The sequence below is a fragment of the Heterodontus francisci genome, chromosome 28, assembly GCF_036365525.1.
Source record: "Heterodontus francisci isolate sHetFra1 chromosome 28, sHetFra1.hap1, whole genome shotgun sequence".
NCBI classification, from domain to species: Eukaryota; Metazoa; Chordata; class Chondrichthyes; order Heterodontiformes; family Heterodontidae; genus Heterodontus; species Heterodontus francisci.
The window spans coordinates 29,979,974-29,988,034 of record NC_090398.1 but is presented as its reverse complement, the minus strand read 5'-3'; the positions used below and the strand labels follow the sequence as shown (position 1 = coordinate 29,988,034).

At 47.7% G+C, this 8,061-nt stretch overlaps 1 pseudogene; it reads left to right on the top strand.

The window, feature by feature from the left end:
* Positions 1-5,683: 5,683 nt before the first annotated feature.
* Positions 5,684-5,811, top strand: LOC137345351 (U2 spliceosomal RNA; annotated as a pseudogene).
* Positions 5,812-8,061: the final 2,250 nt, after the last annotated feature.

The following is an 8,061-nucleotide window of genomic DNA, read 5'->3' as shown; positions in this document are numbered from 1 at the left end:
GGCCTCGAACAACAACTAAATTTTCACGGGAACATTGAAGCCTGCTGCGGATTCAGGTTTCTTCCCAGCCTGCATAAGGAAGTGCACCCTCTGTAGACGTGGCATCACCAAAAGTAGCCGAATTAAAATGGCAATCAGATCTATGTGTAGTTTTACTGAGGTTCTGAGAGAGCAGAGAGCAACAGGTGCAGACACGCACACAGAAACAGACGCACACACACAAACACACTCACAGACACAGACACATAAACACACCGAGACACACAGAGAGACACACTCACACAGACACAGAAACACACTCACACAGTCACAGAAACACACTCACACAGTCACAGAAACACACTCACACACACACACGGAGACAGAGAACAAAGAACAAAGAACAAAGAACATGACAGCACAGGAACAGGCCCTTCGTCCCTCCAAGCCTGCGCTGATCCAGATCCTCTATCTAAACATGACGCCTATTTTCTAAGGGTCTGTATCTCTTTACTTCCTGCCCATTCATGTATCTGTCTAGATACATCTTAAAAGACGCTATCATGCCCGCGTCTACCACCTCCGTTGGCAACGCGTTCCAAGCACCCACCACCCTCTGCGTAAAGAACTTTCCACGCATATGCCCCCTGAACTTTTCCCCTTTCACTTTGAACTCGTGACCCCTAGTAATTGAATCCCCCACTCTGGGAAAAAGCTTCTTGCTATCCAACCTGTCTATACCTCTCATGATTTTGTACACCTCAATCAGGTCCCCCCTCAACCTCCGTCTTTCTAATGAAAATAATCCTAATCTACTCAACCTCTCTTCATAGCTAGCGCCCTCCATACCAGGCAACATCCTGGTGAACCTCCTCTGCACCCTCTCCAAAGCATCCACATCCTTTTGGTAATGTGGCGACCAGAACTGCACGCAGTATTCCAAATGTGGCCGAACCAAAGTCCTATACAACTGTAACATGACCTGCCAACTCTTGTACTCAATACCCTATCTGATGAAGGAAAGCATGCCGTATGCCTTCTTGACCACTCTATTGACCTGCGTTGCCACCTTCAGGGAACAATGGACCTGAACACCCAAATCTCTCTGTACATCAATTTTCCCCTGGACTTTTCCATTTACTGTATAGTTCACTCTTGAATTGGATCTTCCAAAATGCATCACCTCGCATTTTCCTTGATTGAACTCCATCTGCCATTTCTCTGCCCAACTCTCCAGTCTCTCTATATTCTGCTGTATTCTCTGACAGTCCCCTCCACTATCTGCTACTCCATCAATCTTAGTGTCATCTCCAAACTTGCTAATCAGACCACCTATACTTTCCTCCAAATCATTTATGTATATCACAAACAGTGGTCCTAGCACGGATCCCTGTGGAACACCACTGGTCACACGTCTCCATTTTGAGAAACTCCCTTCCACTGCTACTCTCTGTCTCCTGTTGCCCAGCCAATTCTTTATCCATCTAGCTAGTACACCTTGGACCCCATGCGCCTTCACTTTCTCCATCAGCCTCCCATGGGGAACCTTATCAAACGCCTTACTGAAGTCCATGTATATGACATCTACAGAAACACACAGAAACACACACACAGACAGAGTGACTGAGGGACAGAGAGCGACAGAAGTATTTTTCAATTTCCAAAAGGAATTCAATGAGGTCAATCTTTGATTTAAAAATGAACAATTGATTTTGCATCAATGAGTATTTGCAGAAGACTTTTCCAAACTAATACCACCTTTTGTGTGGAGAAGTGTTTGCTAACTTCACTCCTGAAATGTCTGCCTCTCATTTTTAGACTATGCTCACTTGTCCCAGACTCCCCAACCTACCGAAATAGTTTTACCCAAGCTACCCCATCAATTCCCTTTAATATCTCAACAACTTTGATCAAATCAGCCCTGACCCACCTAAATTGTAGGGAATACATCCCTAGCTTGTGTAATATCACCTCGTAATTTAACCCTTGGAGCCCAGTTATCATTCTGGTAAATCTACACTGCACTCAAATGGACATGGAACCCCCCAAATCTCTTTGCACCTCCAGTGTTTCTAGTTTTTCACCATTTATAAAGTATTCTGTTCTGTTCTTTTTTGCTGACATTGAAATCCATCCACCACAGTTTTGCTCATTCACTCAAGACATTAATATCACTTTGTTAATTGATGCTTCCAGCTACACTGTTTACAATGCTGCCTATTTCTGTGTCAATGACAAACTTGGGTATGTGGCATTCTACCCCATCATCTTCAATCATTAATAAATACAGAAAAACTGAGACACACACAGGCTTTGTACTAGCAGACAGGAGGGAATCATTCCATCCGAGTGTTTTTTTTAAATTCCCAATTTATGTTTTTTTGAGAAAAAAACAGAATTCAAATTCCCAGCAGTTAGTGTGGGATTTGAACTCCTGCTTTTTTCAATCATCAGCTCAGGCCTTCAAATTAAAACCATTAAAAAGAGATTACTTTCCTATGGCTATTGCCTGACTGTCTCAGGTTTTGTATATTAGAACATTAGAACATTACAGCGCAGTACAGGCCCTTCGGCCCTCGATGTTGCGCCAATCATCTGACCTACACTATTCCATTTTCATCCATATGTCTATCCAATGACCACTTAAATGCCCTTAAAGTTGGCGAGTCTACTACTGTTGCAGGCAGGGCGTTCCATGCCCCTACTACTCTCTGCGTAAAGAAACTACCTCTGACACCTGTCCTATATCTTTCACCCCTCAACTTAAAGCTATGTCCCCTCGTGTTTGCCATCATCATCCGAGGAAAAAGACTCACACTATCCACCCTATCTAACCCTCTGATTATCTGATATGTCTCTATTAAGTCACCTCTCCTCCTCCTTCTCTCTAACGAAAACAACCTCAAGTCCCTCAGCCTTTCCTCGGAAGACCTTCCTTCCATACCAGGCAACAGCCTAGTAAATCTCCTCTGCACCCTTTCCAAAGTTTCCACATCCTTCCTATAATGCGGTGACCAGAACTGCACGCAATACTCAAGATGCGGCCTCACCAGAGTTTTGTACAGCTGCATCATGACCTCGTGGCTCCGAAACTCGATCCCCCTACTAATAAAAGCTAACACACCATATGCCTTCTTAACAGCCCTATTAACCTGGGTAGCAACTTTCAGGGATTTATGTACCTGGACACCAAGATCTCTCTGCTCATCTACACTACCAAGAATCTTCCCATTAGCCCAGTACTCTGCATTGCTGTTACTCCTTCCAAAGTGAATCACCTCACACTTCTCCGCATTAAACTCCATTTGCCATCTCTCAGCCCAGCTCTGCAGCCTATCTATGTCCCTCTGTACCCTACAACACCCTTCGACACTATCCACAACTCCACCGACCTTCGTGTCATCCGCAAATTTACTAACCCACCCTTCTACACCCTCATCCAGGTCATTTATAAAAATGACAAACAGCAGTGGCCCCAAAACAGAACCTTGCGGTACACCACTAGTAACTAAACTCCAGGATGAACATTTGCCATCAACCACCACCTTCTTTCAGCGAGCCAATTTCTGATCCAAAGCTCTAAATCACCTTCAACCCCATACTTCCGTATTTTCTGCAATAGCCTACCGTGGGGAACCTTATCAAACGCCTTACTGAAATCCATATACACCACATCCACGGCTTTACCCTCATCCATCTGTTTGGTCACCTTCTCGAAAAACTCAATAAGGTTTGTGAGGCACGACCTACCCATCACAAAACCGTGCTGACTATCGCAAATGAACTTATTCTTTTCAAGATGATTATAAATCCTATCTCTTATAACCTTTTCCAACATTTTACCCACAACCGAAGTAAGGCTCACAGGTCTATAATTACCAGGGCTGTCTCTACTCCCCTTCTTGAACAAGGGGACAACATTTGCTATCCTCCAGTCCTCCGGCACTACTCCTGTCGACAATGACGACATAAAGATCAACAACAACAGCTCTGCAATCTCCTCCCTGGCTTCCCAGAGAATCCTAGGATAAATCCCATCTGGCCCAGGGGACTTATCTATTTTCACTCTTTCCAAAATTGCTAACACCTCCTCCTTGTGAATCTCAATCCCATCTAGCCTAGTAGGCTGTATCTCAGTAATCTCCTCGGCAACATTTTCTTTCTCTACTGTAAATACTGACGAAAAATATTCATTTAACGCTTCCCCTATCTCCTCTGATTCCGCACACAACTTCCCACTACTATCCTTGATTGGACCTGTTCTAACTCTTATCGTTCTTTTATTCCTGATATACCTATAGAAAGCCTTAGGGTTTTCTTTGATCCTATCCGCCAATGACTTCTCGTGTCCTCTCCTTGCTCTTCTTAGCCCTCCCTTTAGATCCTTCCTGGCTAGCTTGTAACTCTCAAGCGCCCTAACTGAGCCTTCGCGTCTCATCCTAACATAAGCCGCCCTCTTCCTCTTGACAAGCGCTTCAACTTCTTGAGTAAACCACGGCTCCCTCGCTCGACAACTTCCTCCCTGCCTGACAGGTACATACTTATCAAGGACACGCATGAGCTGCTCCTTGAATAAGCTCCACATTTCGTTTGTGCCCATCCCCTGCAGTTTCCTTCCCCATCCTACACATCCTAAATCTTGCCTAATCGCGTCATAATTTCCTTTCCCCCAGCTATAATTCTTGCCCTGCGGTATATACCTGTCCCTGCCCATCGCTAAGGTAAACCTAACCGAATTGTGATCACTATCGCCAAAGTGCTCACCGACATCTAAATCGAACACCTGGCCGGGTTCATTACCCAGTACCAAATCCAATGTGGCATCGCCCCTGGTTGGCCTGTCCACATACTGTGTCAGAAAACCCTCCTGCACACACTGGACAAAAACAGACCCATCTAAAGTACTCGAACTATAGTATTTCCAGTCAATATTTGGAAAGTTAAAGTCCCCCATAACCACTACCCTGTTACTCTCGCTCCTGTCGAGAATCATCTTCGCTATCCTTTCCTCTACATCTCTGGAACTATTCGGAGGTCTATAGAAAACTCCCAACAGGGTGACCTCTCCTCTCCTGTTTCTACCCTCGGCCCATACTACCTCAGTAGACGAGTCCTCAAACGCCCTTTCTGCAGCTGTAATACTTTCCTTGATTAACAATGCCACACCACCCCCTCTTTTACCCTCTTCTCTGTTCTTACTGAAACATCTAAATCCCGGAACCTGCAACATCCATTCCTGCCCCTGCTCTACCCATGTCTCTGAAATGGCCACAACATCAGGATCCCAGGTACCAACCCATGCTGCAAGCTCACCCACCTTATTCCGGATGCTCCTGGCATTGAAGTCGACACACTTTAAACCAAGTTCTTGCTTGCCAGTGCCCTCTTGCGTCCCTGTAACCTTATCCCCTACCTCACTACTCTCAACAGCCTGTACACTGGAACTACAATTTAGGTTCCCATTCCCCTGCTGATTTAGTTTAAACCCCCTTCTTGTGGTGAATTGTAAATACCTTCAATTCTGTGTATTTGCAAGTGACACAAATCAAATTCTCACCTTATCTCATCAACCAGAACCTGCAAGTCCATTCAAACACCCCTATTTCCTGTCTCTGTAAAGATAGCTCACATTTCCACAATGCAGGAATGTCTGAATGGAAACAGCTTTTGACACATTTCCCAACACGTTTCAGGATGAGGAGCGAGTTCTTGGCCTTTTGGCTAAGATCAAGTGTAGTATCTGTTCTTATCAGTGCTTACTTGGCAGCGAAGAGACCATGGTCATTGCCTTTTGATCCTGGGTAGGCTTTGAGTAAAATGGCTCTAACCAATCTTCGAGCTTCAGGCCAGGGAGTGCGCAACACTGTTCGAGTGGTGGTGAAGGACAAGGAAGGAGATGCACCGGTCGATCGCACCTTCTTCATCAAGAAACTCCTCCTTGATTGCTGTGGATTTCAAGCTTTGGACGTCTTCTGCCTGCAGGATTTCCCCAGCAGTGGATACTTCGATGTGACGTTCCGGAACGTGGCGGGATGCATCAAGTTCCTGAAGGCGTTCAAGGAGAAAGGGGACCGGGCGCCACTGTCGATCCTCACAGCGGAGCCGCTCTTCACGCTTCCATCACAATAGGACCGGGTGGTGACGATTCACCTCTACAACCCCCATGTTCCGGTGGTGGATGTACTCACCTTTCTAGCCAGGTACGTCGAGGTGGCCGGCAGCAGCACTGATGTCAAGGACCCCTTTGGGATTTGGACCAGCAAACGGCAGGTCAAGGTGACCTTGAAGGTCGATCCCAGTGGAGCCATCATCCACCCTCCCTCCAGCTTCGCTATCGGGGGAAGTCGAGGCTTCTTGGTCTACGCTGGGCAGCCCAGAGTTTGCCGCACCTGTGACAAATCTGGTCACGTGGGAGCCAACTGCAGCACGGTTGTTTGCAAGAACTGCAAGGAGGAAGGCCATCAGACCAAGGACTGTAAGCAGACTAAGTGTTGCAACTTGTGCGGTGTGGCAGGCCATCTCTACAAAACTTGCCCCAAACGCTGCCTCAATTATGCTCAGGCAGCAAGGTCCAAGGAAAGGCCGGGAGAAGGTTCGACGAAGGCGTCCGGTGTTCGAAAGGAGACAAGCAACCTTCTCCGCAGTGAGGAACTTCAACCTGAGAAGGAGAAGAAAGGGGAGGCAGCTGAAACCAGCGACCCAAAACCTACCCAACACCCGGAAACCCCTCCTCCACAGACAGAATCAATGGAGGAGGAGGCAGCAGATGGACAAATTGGTCAGTGGCAAGTGGTCTAAAGGGAAACCACAAAGAAAAAACATCCCAAAGCGGAACAGGCCACCACCCAAACCAGTGGCAAGAGGAGGCTATCTTCTGAGACAGACTACAACAGCTCCTCTTCACTGGACGGGGAAATGCTGGAATGACGGCCCCCTCAAAAGAGGCTGCAGAACTCCAAGGAGATGGAAGATAAAGCATCCCAGCCCCCGGGCACGGGAAGCTGTGATGGGCCCGGCTTGCCCCAACCCCAAAGCGCCACACGTAACGACGTGGCCAACGCATCCCAGCTCCGGGACACCGAGAGCAAAGACACGTCTGGCGCACCTCAGCTCCGTGAAGCCGGGAGGAGTGATGTTTCCGAAGAGGAACAGAGGGAAGCAGCAGAGGACAACCCAATCCTTGCTGCCTACAAGACCCCCCCCCCCCCCCAGCGATGTCACCCCAGCGGAACAAACCCTGCATGAAAAACCAGGAGGGGTTTCTGAGCCCAAACAACGTGAAACAGCTGGAACACACGATGGGTATGCAGGAACATCCCGAAGGACTGGGACTAGCAAGGACAAATGGTATGGGAAGCAAAAACTAACCTTTAAAAAATGGGTGTAAGAATTGCTTCCATTAATATGCGTAGCATTAAATCCACTACGTGATGTGTTTCAACCTTGGATTACCTTGCCAAGGTCAAAGCTGACCTACTGTTTCTGCAGGAGTGTGGAATACCACACCTCAGCACCTACAGGCAGTGGTCGCGATGGTGGTCCCATCGATCTGGTCAGGGGGTAATGATTGCCGTTCCTCCGGCCTGGGTATTCTGCTGCGGGTAGGTAACTTCACCATCTCTGAAGTTCAGGAGGTGGTGGGCGGTGGACTCCTCGTAGCAGACGTAATGTACAACAACTCTCCACTCCGGTTGATCAACGTGTACGCCCTGGTACAACGCAGCGAGCGGCTGACCGTCTTCCAGCAGCTCCCACTGCTGCTGGTGACATCCAGGCCGGTCATCCTAGGCGGTGACTTCAACTGCATCATCGATGCGACTGGGCGATCCAGCAGAGACGACAGCAAACTGTACGCTACGTCCAGATTCCTGATAGAAACAGTTAAAGATGCCAAACTGCACGACGTTTTCAGCAAACCTGCAGACGGAGCGCAGCACAGATACACATGGTCAAGATCGGACAGGTCTGCCCATTCCAGGATTGACTTCCTGTTTGTGTCCCTTGCTGTCACGGTCGTATCCACAGACGTCAAGCCGGTGTTCTTCTCCGACCACTACCTCTTACTGGCCGACTGTCACTTAC